Genomic DNA, 21781 nt, shown 5'->3' on the forward strand with positions numbered 1-21781 from the left:
TAGAACTGAAGTGATAAGGTTTCAGTTTATAAAAGTACCATCTCATTCATATTTTGTGCTTTTGTGATGTTGAACAGTACTTTATAAGCCTCTCTCTGCCATTTTATTTGCAACATGAGTTATATAGCATGTGAAACCCATAATATTAAATGATTGTTTTGTGTAGACTTACTGAGCTGGAGAGTTGAATCTTTTTGTCCAATTGTTTAGTTTAAAATAAGATTTTTTTTCTGAATAAATCTGTTAATGATGAACTTGAGGTTTTATTTGTTCCCCCATTGGATAAGAATAGAGTGGAGAGATTTCTTTCAAGGACTGATCTTTACGCACATTTCCTGGGTATAAACCTCAAGACCGTTATTTTATAATAATGGAAGTAAAATATTTGATGCATTGAATCTTCTCATGCATATAACCTCGTTTTCTACTCCATTTATTTGATAATTGTTTCATCATTTCAAATTCAATTTGTAATAGCAATGAACACTCTTTAATATTTTTCTAATAAGGATTAGTTGGAGAGGTTAATATGGTCAGAAATTTAAAGAAGCCCAGAGTCATCTTAATGAGTGTCAGGTAATTAACCTACATGAATAGATTAAAGAAATCAAGCTGGCACACTGATGGGTTTTCCTTTCAAGTTCAAATTTAGAACATCATCTGTGCATTGCCTAGGTCTTACACATTAGATGGTGATTGCTATATTGTTTTTTAATATATAAAAGGCTTAATTGTGAAACCTTATTAGAATTCCTCATCAAATTTGATTAATTGAAGAATGATTATGTTATGTGATATGAATTTTGAATTCTTATATTTAAATGATTATTTCTTTAATAAATAGCCTCCCCCAAAAGAATTTTTTCATGAATCAGGAACCAGTGCTTTAATATATAGATCTCCTGTTACAAGAAAAAATCATAATATAAAGCTTAAGCAGTTCATGAACGGCTTAATTTAGGTCTAAGAAACTTGTTGAACATGATTGTCACTATTATCCTACGAATGCTATTGTTGAAATTTAGATGAAAAGTTTTCAGTTCCAGTGGTCACCGTAGGATTAGAGACAAGTTGTAGAAGTAATCCTGAGTGATTCAAAGGCAAGACTTCATCTTCTAAATTATTCAGGCAGATGACATTATCATCTTCTTGAGGAATTCTAGAAATTTATGGAAATTTCTCCTTTGTTTAGCTAATTACAATAAAGTTGATAGAAGCTGTTTGTTTTTCTGTCCCTACTGGTGGTGTGCAGTCAGTTGCTATACTCTCTTTTAAAATCATGGTAATTTTAGATCTGGAAGAGGCTTACGCTAGAGATCATTGGTTTGGATCCCCTCCTTGAGGGGAGGTATTTCTGGTCTAGAGTAGGTACCACTGTCTTGGAGAAAGAGACAGAATCTGGGTTTTTACCTCAGCTCTGCATTTTCCATCGGCTCATTCAGCCTCAGTATTCTGTTTTGTGCAAGGAGGACGCACACTTTGTCATGTGGACAGAATGAATGAGACGTTGCTTGTGAAACTGTATGAATCTGCTAAGTAGTGCAAATGCCAGATGCTTCATTGTTTGCTTTCTTGGTGAAACTTCTCTTCTCATTCTTAGGAGTGTCTCCTCCAAGTTGAGTGTACTCGTTTATTTGACTGTCTTAATTTTCAGTCTTTTAAGTCTACTCTCTCACTACAAATGCTGCCCAAGAATTTTCTTAAATAATAGAACAAAGAAATAGACAGTGAAAATTTGGTAACGAGTTTAGGAGAAGATGGAATGTTATATTAGTTCTGTACACACTATTCTTGTGCTTAGTAAAATGTTGATTTTGGTCAGAATGTTGTGTGTTGAGTCGTATTTTGGCTTTTTTATGTTTTTCATTGTCACAGACTCTATGGCCAACTCTCACCAAACATCTCATTAGCGAGGGTCCCTATTTAAAAGGGAGGCCAGGTCAAATAATCCATTTGGGACTCTTCTCTGAGCAGCTCTGTATTGATTTTTGGTGTGGATGGGTGAGATACAAGATTAAAAAAAACATCCAGAAACCCTAAAACAACTTAGTCTGGTTAGAAGATCACGGAACAGTCAGAAGTTGGTACTCAGTCTCTCAACAACTATTTGGTCATTTGGGTTTTAGAAAATCTGTTCTGATTCCCCAGCTACAATGGGGATGGACAGGAAGCTATCTTTATACCACTTTGTGTGCCTTATTGACCAACACAGTTGTTTTCTCTCAGGAGATGCTCCGTAAATATTTTGAATCAACCTATAGAACCAGGATAATTATAAGTCCCTCTCTACTTTTACAAAAACAGCTCACAGGACAGGTATTACTGGTACTAGGTTAACAGCATCCTCTGAAACGCTAAGGAGAGCAAATTTGCTTCGCTAAATTATATAGCCGTGTGCTCACTTATTTATCTTTTAAAGTGGTCAATAAAAGAGACTTCTTGCTTCAGCACAGGAACAAGGAAGTGTAGAATGGAATAGTCTTTTAAGTCAGAAAAGTTGAACATACTGATCCTTATCACATAACCTGAGGCATCTAGGTTGATGTTCTTTATGCCTTTATAACTCCTATTTTATTAAATTTGCTGTCTGTCAACCTCTTTGAGAATTTTCTTTTTTTTTTTGATCTGACTTCTTGATAGCACATTTTGTACTGGAAGACAGTATTTTAGCTATGGTTGAAATAATTTGTAGGTCTTGACTAATTCACCAGTATTACTTCAGGAATCCTCATAAAAAGTGTTTCAGTGGTTTTTATTTGTTAATTTCTCTACTGGGGCAAATTAAGTGCTGAGAAGTAAAGCAATCCACCAAGTCTGTGTGAACTGTTTGGATCCCTGAGGACCATCAGGAACAGATAATGAAAACATTGAAAATTTACTCTCCCAACTTTGATATTATTTTTTTTAGATCAGACCCCAGGACGTTTTTCATTGACCTAATAATCATCTGTTACCGAAATGTAGGACCTTAGTGCCTGTTAACTACTGCCTGATAAAAACTCTGCTTTTCAGACTACACTTGATTTACTCCTGCCGCAAATTCCAAAGGGGACTTGGTCCAGAAAGAATGTGAAGCACGCAGCACAAACCCAACAGGGGCAGTGGAAAAGCACTTCAGAGCACCAGCAGCCTTCACGTTGGTGTGAGGATCTGTGTTCATGCTCTGGCTCGGCTTCCACTTCAGGCGACCACCTCATGCCTCTCTAGGGTAGTCTCACCTGGGCACACCCTGAAGCGAGTTCATCTGGCCACTCAGCCTTCTCATTGGTAAATCCTTGGTGGTTTCCTTTCACCTGATCCTCGACTGCCCGGCACATAGTAGGTCCTATTTGCTGGGTGAGAAATAAATATTTACTGAAGACTACTTGGTCATTTCCACTGATACTTGAAGAGCGTTTGGTGCTGAGGCTGAGAAGACAGCTGCTGAGATGATTAGGCTGATCATCAATGACCTCATTTTCCAGTCCCCGAACATTAAGTGGTCAGAGAGAACCTTTGCTTTGTCGGAAATGGCCTCCTCTGCCGTGCCTTTGACTGCTGAGGGCTCATCCTCCCTCCGCTGAGGGCTGAGAACTGGCTGGGGGCAATGCTTTGTTACAAAAGGGGTGGAGGCTATGTTGTATCAGCTCTAAGTATTAACACTCTTTAGGTTCCATTCTGGAATTCTTCCTATTAGAAGAAATGTTTTAAAATTAGCTCAGTGAGAGAATGCAGTCCATGTGGTGACTGGCCTAGTGCATAAGCTAAGGTTTTTAAAAATAAAATTTTCCCTTTACAAGCTGTTTAGCAGCCAGTCTTTCCAATAGATACTTTTAAAGCAGAAATACAAATCTACTCCCAAAGTCCTATGTCTTAACCTGCCTCCTAAAACATGCTCAAAGACCTAAAAAATGGGCTTTACATATTTAAAATAATATTTGACCCAAATGATATATGTATGCAAGTAATTTTAGATTTGGGGGGAGGGGAGAAATTGTATTTTTTCTGGTCTCTTTTACTCGAATGGTGCCTGGAGATTATCCCTGTAGTTTGGAGAATCAAGCCAGACCTGTCTTTCTCTTCTGAGTGATTCTTTTTCTATGAAGGCTTTTTTTATGCCTTTTTTGCCGTTAAAGCAATAAAATATTAATGGTTGACTGCACCAGTAGCTCTCAATCCAGGCTGCCTGCTGGACTCACCTGGACTCTCCTCCCCGTGTTGGATCGGGACGGGGCTCAGAAGCTGCCCCGGTGAGTCTCAGGGCAGCCCAGCCAGTGGAGAATGACTGTGGAGCGAGCTGGAGATGTGTGCCAGCATCAGTCTTCATAGATCACTCATCGTGTGGGCACCCAGCCCTTTGGTTCCATTGTTATTGTGTAGACGGTTTTGATCCTAATTTTCTCAAACTTTAATGTGAAAAGCATGTGGGGTGTTGGAGCTTACTGAAAATGCCAGTCCTTGCAGCCACATGCACGAAGTCCAACTCATTCAGAGTCGGGGAGGGGCTGAGCATGCTGAGGGGTTTTGATATAGTTGGATGAACTTCAGGATTCCTTTAGTAAATGCCGTGCTCCCGTCATCTATTCCAACATAGCAGACCATTCCAAGCGTATTGTCTTAACATGTTTATTATATTTCACAGGCTTATGGCTCAGGAAGTTGGCCCAGTTTAGCTGTGGGATGCTTCTGTTCCAAAAAGTGTCAACTGGGGTGACATGGTGAGATTCAGCTGGTGGCTTGTCTGGAGGGTCGAAGATACCTTACTTTGCATGCCTGGCACCTAGGGATGGGTGGCTGGAAGGTGGGCTCAGCTGGGTCATCTCCATGTGCTCTGGGGCTTTCTGACAAAGCCTCTTAGCCAAGGGTTCGTACTTCTCACAAGGTGACTCAGGGCCCTGGTGTTTTGCCAGGGAGAGTTCTTCAAGAGAGCCAGGCAGGAGCTGCAACGTTTCTTATGACCTGGTGTTAGGAGTCCCAGAGCATCATTTCTACCACGATCTGTGGGTCAAGCAAGTCTGTAAGAAAGCCTGGATTTAAGGAGAGGGAAATTAAACTCTCCCTCTCAATGAGAGGAGGAGCAAGGAGCTTGCAACCAGCTTTAAACTCCCCACACGCTGATGGGCAGGAGGCATGTTGCTCTGACCCTATCGCAGGTTTCTGAATTATTGACTCATAGTTACTAGTTACTATCTTCATACAGGGGCTTATTATCTTTCACCTGGTCAGTCACAGTGATTTGTAGAAGATATCTCCACCTGCGCACCAGTCTTCTTTCTGCAACTCATTGTGTACATGGCTCAACTAATCTTTTTGAAGCTGAGACTGACTGTGGAGCTCCCTTTCCTAAAGTGTGAATGGGTCTCATTGCGTGTGTAGACGACAGTCTGAAGTCCGTGCTGGGAGTGTGTGTAGTTCGTATCACAGACCCTGAGTGGGATTGTCGGGGTTCAAGTTCCAGTTCCGCTACTTCCTGCTTGGGTGACCTTGGGCAATGCTCTCTCCTTACTGAAAAAAGTGTCTACCTCAGTGGGTGGTTGTGAGAAATAAATGAGTAATATAGGCAATGCCCTAAAATGCATTGGAACATAATGGTTTTTTTTGTTATTGTTGCTGTTAACATTTCATGGCAAGGCATTTAAGGCCTGTCACATTCTATTCTGCACCTTCTATTCTGGCCTTATTCCTGTGACTGTTCTTGTAATCCATGCTGCAGCCTCACTCAGCCGTGTCCTCTGCCGTCTTCGTGGTTTCTGTCTCCGTGGAAAGCTGACTTCTCTCTCCGTCTCCTTTAGAAAGTGATCTGATCACAAGGCCTTAGAGAGCTTTCAAAAGATAAGAACTGGAACTTTATACCTCGTTTCATGACCCAAACATGGATATGTCTGGTCCATCTGATTCTAACATGTACATCTTGAGGGCAGTGCCGTCTGCTCCCTGACTCCTGTCCTCCTGTTTCCCACGGGTCTGCGCAGCGCTGTGCCTTACACATTGGTGTTTAAAATTAGTTGTGGTGTCAGGAGAGGCTGGGTCGTGCTGCAGTGATGCCTTGAGAACATCAGTGGCCTAAAGTATCCAGTTTATTTCTTGGTCATGCTATGAGCTGCTGGTGGGTCCCAAGGAGATATGATCCTTCTATCATTTGGGGCCTCCGCTGATGGAGGCTCCTTCTTACATGTTTCCACGATTATAGGAAATCAGGGAAAAGAGAAAAGTGTAAATCCGTGCACCAGCTCTTACAGCTTCTGCACAGAGAGGCCCATGTTACTTATGCTCGCGTTTGCTTGGCCAGTTGCGTGGTCAAACTTAAGTTCAAGTAGGAGTCGCGGTGGGATTCTACTGTGTTCTAAGAGCAGGAGAATTGACAATGTATGAAAAAGGTCCAGTGGCCACCACAGATGACTCCTGGGTCTCATGACGTATGCTCATAAGATGTGCTGGGTTGATGGGCCAAACTGCCATGCGAGCTTCACCTGCGTGCACCTCATTAGGGCACAGCTCTCATTTCAGGTGAGTCTGTCGAGACTCCTCCTTTAGATCTCATCTGGATGCTGTTCTGTTTAAGGAAAACAAAGCAAAATCATGCAGTAGCAGTTATATTGTGTGTAAGGTTTTTCTCAGAAATAACCATCTTTTTCATATATTTCCCTTTAAAGAATGACATTTCTTTCCCCTATCCTCCACTGCGATTCTTGCTTCAGGTAAAAACTAGTTAGCAAGAGGTGGGATACAAAACCCCTAGTCTCTTCGAACTACCATTAGCTGACTGCAGGGTAGAGTCCTGGACATAGTCACTAGGTTTCTGGGGTTTACCAAATGGAGCATGTTTCCTAATTTGAAGTGATAATGATCTTAGCAAACTGGAAAGATAGTCCATAAATGTATGATAATGTTCAGTAGCTCAGTGTTTAAGATAGTAACCAAAGGGAAATTATAGCAGCAGACTACCGTAGATCTGAAAGATTAAATTTATTTCAATACAAAAATTGGGAAGTCTTTCTGTTTCTCATGGTGTAATCCTTATGAAAGCTCACCCTAGAATTTTGCTTTAAGGACTTCCAAGAAATACAGACTCGAGGGAAGCCCAGACTTCAGGACAGCCCAGGGAACGGCTTGTGGGAGATAAGAACGGCGAGTAAAGGAGGTAGGTCAAGACCATATTAGCGGAGGAGGCTTCCGTCAAGCATGTTACGTTGGCAGTGTCGTATGTTTAACTGGGCCTTGTTGCAACCAGAAAGCAGTGCCTGTGTATCTGCTTGTCATTTTGCGAATGATGTGGAAAATATATAGTGAGGTTAAGAAAGGGCTGAAAATTATAAAATAAGGTAGTACAGTGGAAGCAAAGATTCAGGCACCAAGGGAATGAAGGGTGTGGAGTGGCTGCACCTGTGACGGGATTCAGCTCCTCAAATCCCCAGAAAACTGAAGGGTGTAGAATCACATTCCTGTAGGAGACCTGTATTAAAGGATTTCCAGAGAGGGGATTAACTCTGGATAGTTTGCATAGAGTTCTCTTCTGGAGGAGTTTTAGGGTGGCTGAACCAGATGACTGGAAGACTCGGTTAATGTGAATTATGACTTATTAATGTAAATTTTAATCCTCGTAAAGCCATGATATTTTTTAAAGACTTGGACCCCATTGACAATTAGGATGCTAAGTAACCCTCTGTCCAGGAAGATGTACTTGTGTGTGACATATTGTTCTCACCTTCAGGGGTTTAATGGGACCGTGGGTTCAGATCCTGGCAGACAGGCAAGGGGAAGTTTACAAAATAGATGGTATCCCCAGCAGTCAGCTACTTCATAAATATCTGTGGTGACAAAGAGTGGACGTGCTGGTTTTCAACAGGCAATAAGGGGGCATTTGTTTGTTTTTAATTTTAGGCATTTTAAACATCACATGCTTGTGGATTTTAAAAATATTTGCTTTAGCACAACACTAAATATTGTAAGGGGCCAGGAAAGTTTACAGCAAAGCACATTTGCTTGGCGAGGAGGTTTCCATGGCTTTCCTCTAGCTGCTACATGTTTATATCCTCCCAAACTTTCACTCTGGCTTTTTTCCCAGGAAAGAAATATCTGCCCTTTCCCATTCTCCTACCCTAGTGTGTGTGGGCGGCTCTGATCTCCAGAGGGAGGGCACTGGGAGTAAAGCCGTACAGAATGCTCCCTTGCTCCCTTGCTCCCAGAATCTCAAGCCAAATGGAATTGTTCTGAATTGGCTAGGTCTTATGTTCTCAGGGTTATGCCTGGAAGGAGATGGGATTAGGGTGCAATGTGTCCTGAAAGCATAAACTCCTCATTAGCACAAATAAATCAATTGATTGGCTCAGTAGATTTTGGGAGTGCTGGTGATATTCATAGATCATTGCATCCGGATGTCAATTACCTGGGAAATACACAGCTAGTAGATTGTGGTACCCTGACTTTGACATCATCTGCTCAATATTTATCATGCTCTCCTCCCCACATACACATATAACACATGTATCTATACATGATGGTGATGATATTGGGGAAAGTGAAAGAATGTCCGTCTTTAATTTACATTTGTCAGATTACTAGGAAGAATAGTTATGTTGTGTTGTGGGTGAGAGAGAAGTTTGAAACTGATTTAAAATAAAGGTATGAGGCTGTCTACTTCAGTGAATGACTATCTCCCTGTATTATAAATAAATCTAATTGTGATGGAATTACGGTTGTTCAGGTAATACCTTGCTGTGTTGCTCTAGAGTTACCCTTCCTTTAAGATATCCTGGTTACAAGTTTTAACTTCACTCATACTTTTGATTCTAAAGTATCATTACTTTGATATTAAAGTATCATCAAGTATCATTGATCATTAAATTTGAATGACGTTTTTAAGGTCTTTTTTCCCCAGTGGGCTTTTGGATCTCTTTAGAAAGTTTTGATTTTTAAAATTAAGTCTTTGGGAGTATCGAGGTAAAGCAGGCATCAACTTATTGAATAACTGCCAAATATTTTGCTAAGTGTTTTGTCATTGCAAAATGATATCTAGGAAGAATTAAAGTTCTATGTTACTAAAGGATTATCACATCTTTTTTATAAGGTGGCAAATATTAACAATCATTTATGTAGTTTATCAGCATGGTTCTGGCTTCTTGTCCCCTTGTCCTTTATAGAATCTCTGTGATCTAGTAGTCTACTTCACAACAGACTCTTGTCTCTCTGGATAGGAGAAACGTCCTCTCCCACTTCTGAGCATTCTGAGAACAATGCACGGCCAGTTGGTCCAATCTGTGTTACTGCTGCCCAACACTTATAAATATCTATTATTTTCATGGCAGTGTTTGTATCAAATTCAAATGTGATTTGCTATGAAATTTAATTCATATATGCTTGGAAAGTTGCTCTGAGATTTTTGAAGACCTCAATGATATTTTACAATTTACACTGAAAGTGGTGGTTCCAACATTGCATTTTCTGCTTTCCCAAACCTGGCTGCCATCGCTCCAGCCGCAGAGTAGCACCTTGCTGGCAGAGTAATTCTGTAAGCAGAGTTGGGGGGGTCTTCGTCCAGGCAGGGCTTTCTTGTCCATACACTGATGTTTTGTAAATATGAAACAAAATTCTTATCCTGGCTTCCATCCTACTGGGGGAGTCATTAGCTCAGCAGGAGCCCAAAGGCCTCAGAGATTAAAGGGAGCCTGTCGGGGGAGACTCTACTCCTGGGGTCAGGTGAGAAGTAGCTGGTGTCATTCTGAACATGCTACAGATAAAGGCATCTGGGTAGCCCTCTGAGGGTAGCCATTTAGAAACATCCTGTTAAAATTTACTGCATAGTTAAAGCTGACATTCTGAACCCTGCCTGGGAAACTGGGAAACCCTTGTCACGAATAACGTAACGCTGTGCAGAGCAGTAGATTACAGCTTCTACCTTTTATCTTGCTTTCAGTTCTAATGTGGCATTCCATTCTGTGTCGCTTTAGTTAAAATGTGACTTGGGAAGGCAGAGGTCATTTGGAGATTGTGTTGTGGCATGTGGATAAAACTAATATAGTCTTTGTTTTAAAGTTACACTGCCTCTTCCCTTCTTCCTGCACCCCCGTTCGAAGGTTGAGAACTTGCAGATTCTTTTTCATAAATAGGATTATAATATGTATCATATAAATCAAAAGTAAAATGAGGAAACATTGAAGCAGTCTCATTTTTAAATGTTCTTAATGTAGAAAGTTTAAAGATTAAATTGGAAAAAGCCTGCAATTATTTTAAAATATGCTGATCTGCTTATTTTAATTTCATGTGCATGTATCACATATATAAAGCTTTGTAATACCTAGGAAAAAATAAACACATAAATGGAAGCTTGTAGCACATAGCAAATGGAGTTAAATGAGTTTGTTTCTTTCATGCTGATCAACTTTTCAACCAGGGCCTCAGACTCACATCACTGCCAGGCTGGACAAGCAACTGGAGAAATAAACAGCTGCTGTTGCGTTTTAGACAATGAGAATTTTCTTCATTTCTGCAAATATGTGTGCTATTTCTGATTATTCTTGAAAGGTGGGATCTTCTTGGCCCATTTTCTGTTTTCTTATTTGTAAGGGAGAAATAGACACTATTTGGTAGTGGAATGTGTGATACTGCATGTGGGGACACCCTGGGCTGCCCCTGCTCACTTTGGTGAGTGGCTGCTTAGCTGGCACAAAGGTTGTCTGTGAGCAGATTTTTGCATTTCAAGAGAAGATAGGGTTCTTCTGCAGGCTCCTCTGTTCGTAAATAAGAACAGTAACAACAACAAACTGCATGGCCCAAACAGCCCCGGGTCTACAGGTGGGGTCAGCCAGTGGGTCACCAGCTTATGACCCTGGTGAAACATTACACGGATAGCTGTCTTTTCTTTCAATTTATGTCTAGTCTAAAACCAAATTGGACAGAAAATTTATTCACGCAACTCACAAATACATTTATCTGATCTTAGCTTTTCATAGACTGGTTTGCTTTGTCAGCAAAAATTCATAAACTCCAAATTTCTTTGCAAATGCATATTTTTTTGGTAAATGTTTATAAAGTTAAATGTATATTCCCTTTCTGTTGTTTCTATTTTAAATTTTATTTTAAACAAATCGAAGTAAGGCGTTGTATGTATTACAAGGTTTTTAGCAAATATCAGCAATTTCATGCCCTCTCCCTTCTACTCCTTAGTAGCAACCACTGTCGACTTCCTTAAGTGTTTCTTCTCATTTCTTAGCAATATGCTTGAGTAAATATTTCTTGCTTTTAAAACTTAAGATGATTTCAGTTGATCTATTAGAGATAATGATTTAGTTCTTTTTCATTCCTTCCCCTAGTCTGCCTCTCCATTCTCCTTGCTTCATTAGTTAGGGTCAGTATTCAGTTTTTATGTTAGTAAAATATTCAATATTCAGTTTTTACTTTATTCAACTTTTTTACAGGTCAATATTCAGTTTTTACATTAGTATGACTGTAAAATATATTTCAAAGCTGAGCCACATAGTGTACTATAAAAGATTTTGTTTGTACAAATAGTTCATTTTTCTAGTTTTAATAATGATTTCATTTTGTTTAGTGAACTCTTAAATATATTTCAAACACATCTAGTCAATTTCTAGAAAAGGATTCTGGGGAAGTGGGTTTTTTTTTGACGTTTATGTCTGAAAATGTCTTTATTCTTCACTCACACTTAAATATGAGGTCAGAAATTCTAGATTGAAGTCATTCTCCTTCAGAATGTTGAAGAGTGTTTTGTTATTTTCAGTTTTCAGTGTTATTGTTGAGAAAGCCACCTCTTACCTGCTTTGCATCTCCAAACCTTACCTTTTTTTTCCCTCTCCAATTCTCTGAACTTTCACAATATGTGTGGTTTTTAAAATCACTTATTATGCTGAGCACTTTGGGCATTTGCTAGAGCTTTTAATGTGACTTATCTTTTAGTTTTGGGAAACGTTATTTCTTTAAACCCCCTTGTCCCCAACACACATAATTTTTCCATTGTTCTTCCTGGCTCTTCTCTTATTCTGCATTTTGGACTTTCTGGAGTGCTCCTCTAAATTTCTTATCTTTTTTCACCTATTTCCTCTCTTTGTCTTTTCTTTTTGGTGAGGAAGATTGGCCTGAGCTAACTTCTGTTGCCAGTCTTCCTCTTTTTTTCTTTTGCTCGAGGAAGATGGTTGCTGAGCTAACATCTGTGCCACTCTTCTTCTCTTTTGTATGTGGGATGCTGCTACAGCACCATTTGATGAGTGGTGTGTAGATCTGCGCCTTGGATCCAAACCTGCAAACCCCAGGCCACCAAAGCAGAGCATGCAAACTTAACTGCAACACCACCGGAACAGCCCCTCTTTTTGTCTTTTTGTTCTACTCTCTGTAGGTTTTCTAAGGTTTATATTTCTGTTGATTTTTTATGTACATTCAAAATTTTAATTTCTAAATCGCTTTATGAATGATCATTTTTAAGCATAAGTATTTTTTCATGGATGTGATATTTTCTCATCTCTCAGGATATTTATTAAAGGATTGTGTAGTGTTCCACTGCTGCTTACACTGTCTTTTCACCAGGCTATTTATTTTTCATTTTTATTTGTGTTGTTCTATGACCTTCATGATAGAGGATTTCCACAAATGTCTGGTGAGCCTTTCTACCTGTTTATATTTGAGTGAATCTCTGGCCTTATTGACTGGTGGTGGTTTTCCCTGTAGGGTCATTCTGTGTCCCATTGGGTCCCCTAAATGTCAGAGTCTATAGGTTTGTTTGTTTTTTCCTTGAACCAGCCCATTTCCCTGTTATAGAGCAGCAGTTCTCAAAACTTTGGTCTCATAATCCCTTTACACACTTAATAATTATTGAGGACCTTGTAGACCAGTGCTATTCAGTAGAAATATGATGCAAATCAAAAATACAAGCTACATGTGTGATGTACAATTTTCTAGTCGCCATATTAAGAATAAACAGTTGAAATTAATATATTTTATTTAACCCAATAAATACAAATATTATTTCATGTAATCAATATAAAAAGTTGAGAGACTTTACATTCTTTTTAATGTGAAGCTTTTGAAATCCAGTGTATATTTTGCACTTACAACATGTCTTAATTCAGACTGGTCATATTTCAAGAATTCAGTAACCACGTATAACTAGTTGCCACCATACTGGTGAGTATAGTTATAGAGCTTTTGTTTATGTGGGTTGTATCTTCCAATATTTAGGTATTAGAAACCAAAACTGAAAAATTGTAAAAATAGTTACTTCGTTCACTTAAAAATAACAGTAGTAAACCCATTACATGTTAACACAAATAACTTACTTTTATGTAAAATAACTGTTTTCAAGACAAAATTGAGTGAGAAGAGTGATATTCTCTTACATTTTTGCAAATCTCCATAACGTGTGGCTTAGCAGTAGACAGCTGGATCGTCATATCTGCCTTTGCTTTCAGTCTGGTGCGGTTTGTTGTTTTAAGTATGGGAAGAAAATCTGTCTCACACAGATATATAGTTGGAGAAGGTAGAATATTTTAATAGTCTTTTCATATAATTGTCCCTGTTTTCCTTTGCTACTACACCAAAACTTGACAAGTGGTTGAGTTCTTAGAGGGTAGTTGTGACATGGAGTCTGAAATCATATCACTGAACTTTTCAGATCTGTCATCTGTCTTGCCCTTTGAATGGACCTTTTACCCATGCATGGGTTTGTAACATGCATTGGTCATTTGGAAAATACTGCTTGACTGAGTTATATCAATTTTCCAAATATTGACATATCTCATTACACAATATCAAAATTTCAAGTTTGCTTATATTATCATCAGTCTCATCAGAAAAATCTTTTAAGGATGAGAAACTGTCAGGCTCATGGTGGTGGATATAACATGCCCCAAGCCCAAATTTTTGCTTGGAAGTTCAAGTTTTACCATTGGCAATAAGTACTATCAATTGTTATCCTTGAAGCGACAGGCTCACTGTGTTCCTTTTTAAAAAATGTCTGCCAGATACCCACATCTGAATAACCATGGTTTCTCTGTCAGTCACATGTGGAAGTAAAAATGGTGTTCCCTGAGAAAAAGCCACTGATTCAGCTTGCTAGTCAAACAATAGCTTGCCTCCTTTCCTGGAGATAACTCACCCCTCAGTGTGCAGTGGAAGTGCTTTCTACATGCCTCTCATTGTGTCACATGGAATGTTGAAGAGAAGTGTACTCAAAGGCTGAGATTAATAAAGTGATTTTTACTGTTTCCTGAAGATCTTTACGTGAACTCAGCTTTTTAAAAATCTGTGAGCACATAATGGTGAAGAATGTAGTGACTACAGTTTTGTGCCACGCTCTGGATTCTTACTGAGAAAGTAGAAGCTTTTTCCACTGTTACTTAATGCAAATTTCCACAGTCAAAAAGGCAAATAATGTCAAAGTATTATTATGAAAGTAGTTTTTGTTTCATAGTTCTTTCTGTGCCTCCCCAGTCTGTGGACCACACTCTGAGAATTCTTGGAAGACTCCTCTGATCTTAGGTCTCAGAGGGGTAAGGCTAGGCAACCAGTGTCCAGGTTGCTTAGAGTGAGCCATGGGCCAGGGGGAGCCTTCTTCATTTTTAATGTAGAATTTCACCTGATTTCTCAGCATTTACTCTTACTCAGCTGTGCTCAGTGTCTGCAAAGTTCATATCCCAGTTCATGGCCTCCTCTGCTTTATTTCTGCGTAGAGTAAACCTCTGATTTTTCCATGTAGACTGGGGAGATGATAGCTGTGCAGTGTTGGCCAGTTCTCTGTTTTCAGCCCTTGCCTCCACCTTCAGGGCACCTGGTGCCTCCACGTCCTAAATCTTTGCTTTGCTTCTTGTTGGCTTCTTTCTGTACTGGCTCAGGTATCTGCTGTCTCTGCTTTCTTAAACCAGAGATTACCCATCTACCTATTTTCAACCTTCCACAGTGCATTGCCATTTCTCATCTGTGGTGATCCCCACTTCTGTTCCTCATGTTATTTCCTTATTTTCATGAGTGGGGTGCATATGGAACTTGCCGAGAGAAATGCATGTGTTCGACTCACCAGGATTATCTAGAAATCATCTCCTTTTGGAATTTGTCTTAGTCTATTCAGGCTACTATAACAATAACACCATAAACTGGGTGGATTATAAACAGCACACATTTATTTTTCATAGTTTGGTAGACTGGGAAGTCCAAGGTCCTGGTGCTGGCACACTCAGTGTCTGGTGAGGGCCCGGTTTCCTCATTGACAGCCGACTTCTCTCTGTGTCCTCACCTAGTGGAAGGGATGAGGGAGCTTTTTGGGGCCTCTTATAAAGGAACACTCAATCCCATTCATGATGCCTCTACCCTCATGATCCAAGCACCTCCCAAAGGCCCCCTCTCCTAGTACCATCACATTGGGCATTAGGTTGAATTTTGGCAGGGGACGCAAACATTCAGTCAATAGCAGAGTTTAATGGAAGAAAATTTTGTTGACTCATCTTTGATTTTGTACAACTCCAAATCCTTGCTCTTCTGTGTCTGTAGCTTTGATACAATCTGTAGCACTCTACTTTATTATTTTTGACATTTGCTTTATATCTTTCCATTTTTCTATAGCTTTCCAGTGTCTTCATTATGTTCGTTGTTTCTCAAGTGTAAAAATCTCTCACCAGTACAGGAGGAGGTCATGTTTCTGATTCGTCATGCTCTGCCCTCCTTTGAGCTGTTTCCCGTTCCTCTTCAACTGTCTGTAGCTGTCATGTTGAATAAACAGGGCTCAGGATAATCAGACAGCAAATTCACTTCTGTTTCCCACTGTCCCTTCAAATTTATCCCATTTGGATAGTTCTTCCTGTGTCTCAGATGAAATGTGGAGCAAATCTCAAGACTCCTCTGGTCAACTTGAAGTAATAAAATGCCCTCCTGTCAGTAAGTAATATAGTCTAGTATAATAGTCAAAACTTCAGACTTCATTCAAACTTAATGGTTATGCCCTTAACCCAGCTCAGGTCTGCCATGGGGATGTCACTAGCAAGGGGACAGGGGTACTGCTGGCCTCCCCTCGCTGCTCTCCCCTCACACTTCTGTTGCCCTTTCCACAGCTTATGAACCTGAGGTTCCCACACTCCCATTGCTGGAGTGTGGAGAGGGAGGGCTGCTGTGTTATTTCCTGCTGCCCCTGTAACAGATTAACGCAAACTTGTTGCTGATGTGGCTGGAGGGCAGAAGACACACGTGGCGTCGCCAGGGCTGCTTTCCTTTCTGGAGGCTCCAGGGTAGCATCTGCTTCCTTATCTTGCCCAGCTCTTAGGGATTGCTGCATTCCCTGGCTCCTGGCCCCTTCTTCTATTTTCAAAGTCCTTTTCATATCACGTCACCATCTCTCTCCTCTGATTTCCTCTTCCACTTCTGAGAACTTTTTTGATTAAACTGGGTCTACCTGTATGTTTCAGAATAATCTCTTATTTTAAAATCAGCTCATTAGCAATCTTAATTCTATCTGCAACCTTAATTCACTTTTGCATAGAAATAACACTCATAGGTTTGGGGGATTACAAAATCTTTGCGGGGGCATCAGTCTGTTACCACAGGCAACAAAATTCTTGACTAATACTTATTGAGTCCTCTTCCATATTTGTGCTCTTGGATTGGCTGTTTAATCTGACTCTTGCAGGCTTCTCAAGTTCTGTGCAGACCAGCCACCCCCAGCTCCCGTTGCTGAGAATCTCACCTGCAGTTCTCCTCTTGTTGGTCAAGCGTAGCTCCTTGCTCAGCTGCTGAGAATCCAGCAGTTAACTCGCACCCCCTCCAGGCATCCTTCTCGGTATCCTAACACTGCTCTGCAAAGGTCTCCAACCACTAGATCCTTTTTTTGCTTCGTGTGGCTATAGGAGTAGTTAAGACTTAAACTGGGTTTTCCGTGAGGCATGTGGGAAGCCCTGCCTGTGACGGTCTGCATTTCACTTTAGACTGTGTTGTCGAGTTGTGGGGCCGCCGGTGAAACTGACAGGAAGAGCCCATTTCAGCATTAGATTTGGCCAGTACATCAGACTGCAGTATGTGCTGAGTTCTTGTTTCCCTTAAACTTTGTCACCTCCAAACTATTTTTACTTTCCATCTTTGTTTCCAAACCTTTTATATTTCTCTCTTAAAAAAAAAAAATCTGACATACATTCGTCTCTGTAGTCTTTCAGATTTCTCAAATGTTCCTTCCTCCTTCCCGAGATTCCTCTTTTGGAAAGTTGCAGTGTTATCTTACCATTCCTTCTGGAAAGCTTACAAGGTTAGGGGGTTGCACTAAGGCTGGGGAACATTCATACAGATAAATGGTACCATCTGGAGCCTCCTGTAGAAACCAGCTGGCCTCTCTTGCTAATATTTTGACCTCAGCTGGATTCTTTCAAGCCGTCTGCAGCCTGTAATTGTAGATAGACTCAAGTCACAGAAGCTACCCGGAGCCTTTTCTCTGCCTGGCAACTCCTTTCTTCAAGATGCAGTTCAAATGCCACCTGTTTTCTGACGCCTTCCCAGGCAGAAAATAGTCACTCCCTCTTGGAGGACGTAGATGAGGTCTTTTGGGGGGAGATGGACAAGACGCAGTCTGCATACCAATGTGAACCCAGAAGAAGCAGCCGACAAGCGTAAATGAATGTTCTTTTGGGATGCTCTTCAACATTTTAAACTGCATTATCTCACTTTCCCCAGAGTTGTTTCTTCAGTGTCCATGGACAGAGGAGGGTGTTTTCTCATCCATTATCTCTTTTTGTTAAGTTATTTCTTGTCTAAACTGCAGTTCTTCTTACTGGGCCACATTCATGTCCCTGAATTTTCAGCTGGGATCAGAAACCAGCCTAACGAGGAAGTGGTGTGTCTTGATGAGTACTGAGGCAGGGGGTGTGTAGGGTGGGAAGAGCGTGGACTCTGGGATCTCGGCAGCCTGGACTGGAACCCAGATCTGCCACTTCCTACTTCCCGACGAGGAATTTGTTGGAGTCTCAGTTTCCACATCTACAAAATGATGCTTCGTTGGGTTGTGGTGAAGAATAAGTAAATGACTTAATATAAGTAAATGCTGTGTAGAATGCTTGGGACACTGTGATCATACCTTTAGTGGATGTGACCACAACTGCGATTAGGATGGCTGAAAGCTTGGGTCCGGGAACCTGCCTCCTAGGGAAACTCCTCTGGGTTAAGAGGTCTTTCCTAATCAACGTCTCTTTACCTTACTGATGCTTAGGAGGAAAGTACCAAGCTACTAATTTCCTAAGGCGACTCCTTAGGGTATTTCTGGCATTTAAGACAGCCAGAGGTTCTAGACTCTTTTGACCTGAGAGGGGACTTATGAAATGCTTAACAGAGGGAGAGGGGAGGTGAGACTGAACCCCTTCAGTTTCGTCAAGGAGCATCTTGTGTCGCAGTCTTTAGATTGCTTTAATTTGCTTAATTTGACTAAACATATTGCTTAATTCTCTTGGGGAATAAATTTTTCTTCCTTTCTTCTGCTCTTAATGTTTTTCCTTCCGTTATTTTGTGTTAATTTGGTGGTCATGCAATAAATATTTTCCTGAATAAATGATTCTTTTTGTTTTCTCTTCTTCTAATTCCCTCTGCTTTAGCTTGTTGGTTTTTCTTTCTCTGTACTTTCCTGCTGAGATGATTCTTGCCCTAAATCACCTGGATTTCACATCTGCTTGTGCCGTCTTTGTTTGTAAGGAAGGCTCTCCCTCACCGCCTCCTGTTCCCTTTTACCAGAGGGCTGATGGTTGGTTTTGTGGCTGTTCAGTCTAGCTGCTGTGCTGAGATTGGAGAAGGTCACCGTTTGGACATCACTCTGCATTCTAAGTGTGCCGTCTAGTCGCCTCACTGCATGACTGCTGCTGAGCTCATGTCTTCAAGTCCTCGGTGTAAGCTGAGGGATGGTTGCAGGAGAATTAATTGGCAGGCATTTCATCATCCACTCTTGGTGGCTGAATGCAGAACTGTCCTTTTCTGGTTCACTCATTTCTTCTTTTGCAAAAGTACAAAATGTCTTGAGCCCACCTCAAGAATGGCAGTGGTCGCTAGTATCATACCCTTACATTTAGAGTGTCGTTACCCAGGGTGAGTGACATGACAGAAACGAGAGCTGAAGGGCATTCTGTGTGGGAACCAGTGTACTCTAAGTTGACTCCTTGGTAGAGAAGAATAAGCCAAAATTCTTGATTGTAATGGTGTTGCTTTATTTCCGTGTTAAGTGCAGTCTGCCATCAGATATGACTTGTGGGCATTCACTTTAAAGTCATGTGAACCAATCTTACTACCATGTCAAATGTGCCCTAAAAAAGCAGTCTGGTTTCCTCCACACATTTATATACCTTTGAGGTCCCTAAATTGCTATAAAAATAAGGAAAGCCCATTACACTTGATGTACTAGGTTATAGAAATGGGCCAATTTTGAGGTCCTAAGGTGAGCAGACCTATGTGGGGGCCACAGAGCCTGAGACTTCACCACCACCTTGCAGGGAAACACCACAAGACCTGCTTTTAACTTTACAGGTGTCTTTCTCATTAGGTACAAGGGTTTAACAATCTTTAAAAAATCTCCATTTGTGGCTGGCATGCTATTGCTAAATTTCTCGTGACATGGTACAGCCAGTGATATTGCTGAAGCAGTCCTGCCCCGTGGAGGTCCCGAGAGGTCACCTGCTCGTGGATGTTCGTTAGGTGTGCTTCTAAAGTGAGCGTGCACAGACGCTGGGCCTTGACTTTTCCATTAGATTAATTTAATGCAGGGGTTTATGGGCGAAGTAGCTTAGTGTATTATTGTATTATCAACTGATGATCATTCCTGAGATATATTGGAATTATTAAAGATGAATTTATGTTTTAGGCCTGCTTTTGTCTTTTCTTAGAGAAGATACTTCTGACATTGTGTCAGTCGAGAAAGTGGGGCTCGGTAAACTAAGCTTTACCTCACTGACGCCACCAACGATAAAGGCATACTATGTTTTAGTGGTCATTTATTCTCTTGGGTTTTGAGAGAGTTTATATATGTCACAGTGCCATGGGACAAATCTAAAGCTGAAAATCGTGGAGCAATTAGGACTCTGATTAGGTCACAGTGTTTCTGAAGTAAAACCCTTAAATCGCCAGATTAACTAAGCATTTATTAAGCATCTGCTCCTAGCATCTGCGCTCTAGGTGCTGGGGGAAGGCACCCAGGGGAACATGAGAAAGTCCTTAGGGCTGAAGCCTCTGGAGGTGGTTTTACCTCTGATTTTTACATTTTAGTCATTTGTTATAATTAAAATTTGGTCAACTCATTCCTACTCTGTTTTTAAGAGCTGATGTTTCTTGAAAGATTCTACTTATAATCATATTTGATTCCTTTACTTGGCACATAACACAACGTTTTCCAAATTTTCAGATCTCATTCTTGGTGAAGATGCTTTTTAGCTTAGCTCCCAATCTAAGCGGACTATCTGATTTTAATACTCATATCACCAATGAATATTTTATAAGTCTTCTCAGTATTATCTCAACCCTTTCATGCTGGGCTCCATTTTGTCCTCATTTCCCCCTATATTAGCTAAAGAACTATAAGCATTTCTGGAAGCAGATAATTTGGTAATTCCTTTCAAATAGACTCCCATAAGTGAAAGGAGAATACCAGAGGGAAGCAGAAAGCTCTGATTTTGTTTGAGCCCTCTGCCAGATTTGCTTTAAGCCCCTGGGCGTACCTGCACAAATCTGTCTGCATGGTTGATCTCATTTTCACTGCAGAGGCCTCTCATATTTATCACTCTACTGTGGAGGATGCCTCCTATCATGCAGAAGCCTCTAGAACCCTTTTAGTTTTTATAATTTCTCTGAACCTTTTAACAGGTGGTCTACCTTCTCCATCCCTCCTATCTGCCCACCCCTGTTCATACCCATTCATTCTCTTTTTTTCTCTCTTTATCTCTCTCCCTCTGAACAAATAGCTTAAAACATCCAGCTATAACATTTTGGTTTACAGTCATAAAGGAGTAGAGGTTGTATCCATTGACTCTGATGAGTCAAGTTCTTGGAGAAAAAACAAAGAGGCCTCTGATTAGTTAGTGATTCTGATAAAGGCCAACATTTTTATATAAAAGCTGGGAGGCATAGGAGGCAAAGAAGTCTAAAACCTTCTACAGAAAGTAAGAATGCCAGCAGGAGGTAACACTGTAGAAATAATGGAAGAGTGTTGTATCAGGATAGTCCAAGTTACTTTTGGATAACGACCCCAGTTTTTTCTTGATTACTCTAGGTATTCAGTGTGAGATGGGAGGGGGACTCCACTCATTGTGGTCACTCAGGGACCCGGCTGACAGAGCTCCATCTCAACACAACCTTTCCAAACCTGAGGCAGGAAAAAATACTATATTGACTCACATATTGGCTCTTAAAGGCCACAGCCCAGAAGTGACACACATCATTTCTCTTCATGATTTCTTGGCCAAAGCAAGTCACAGCATCGTACTCTAATTTCAGAAAGGACAAGGTGGTGTGGTACTGGCCATGCTGGGAAGGATTTGAACTGAATATTTGTGAACAGTGACAGTATCTGCCATAGGTGATATGCTGAAATAATGTTGATGGCTTGGAAGACCTGAGAAGGCACGAAAGCCAGGTCTGAAATCATGGGACACCTTCATAGGTTAGCACTAAAAAGAATAAGGGCATGAATGGTGTATTTAGCCCCATATTGTATGTTCGCTGTGCTCGGAGTTCAAGCTACAGAGTCCCGACAGTAATGGTAGCTTGCCGTGGCAAAGAATCTCCATGCTGGTGTGTCTGGAACTACTGGGAGAATGGGACAAGGAAGAGCGGAATTTGAGGACGTTGTGTAGAC

At 40.7% G+C, this 21781-nt stretch overlaps 1 protein-coding gene across 13 annotated transcripts in view; it reads left to right on the forward strand.

Annotated features, from left to right (window-relative positions):
- PARD3B (par-3 family cell polarity regulator beta) overlaps window positions 1–21781 on the forward strand; it is a 930268-nt gene that overhangs the window by 57139 nt on the left and 851348 nt on the right. The window contains exon 1 of one of the 13 annotated variants that reach the window (XM_070581759.1): window positions 3117–3267. The exons of the other annotated variants lie outside the window; for them this stretch is intronic. The gene's annotated coding sequence lies outside the window, so the exon portion shown is untranslated. Of the gene's footprint in view, window positions 1–3116; window positions 3268–21781 lie in introns of those variants that run through there. 13 annotated transcript variants of the gene reach the window in all.

This window comes from Equus przewalskii, chromosome 17 (assembly GCF_037783145.1).
Source record: "Equus przewalskii isolate Varuska chromosome 17, EquPr2, whole genome shotgun sequence".
In the NCBI taxonomy this organism is placed as follows: domain Eukaryota; kingdom Metazoa; phylum Chordata; class Mammalia; order Perissodactyla; family Equidae; genus Equus; species Equus przewalskii.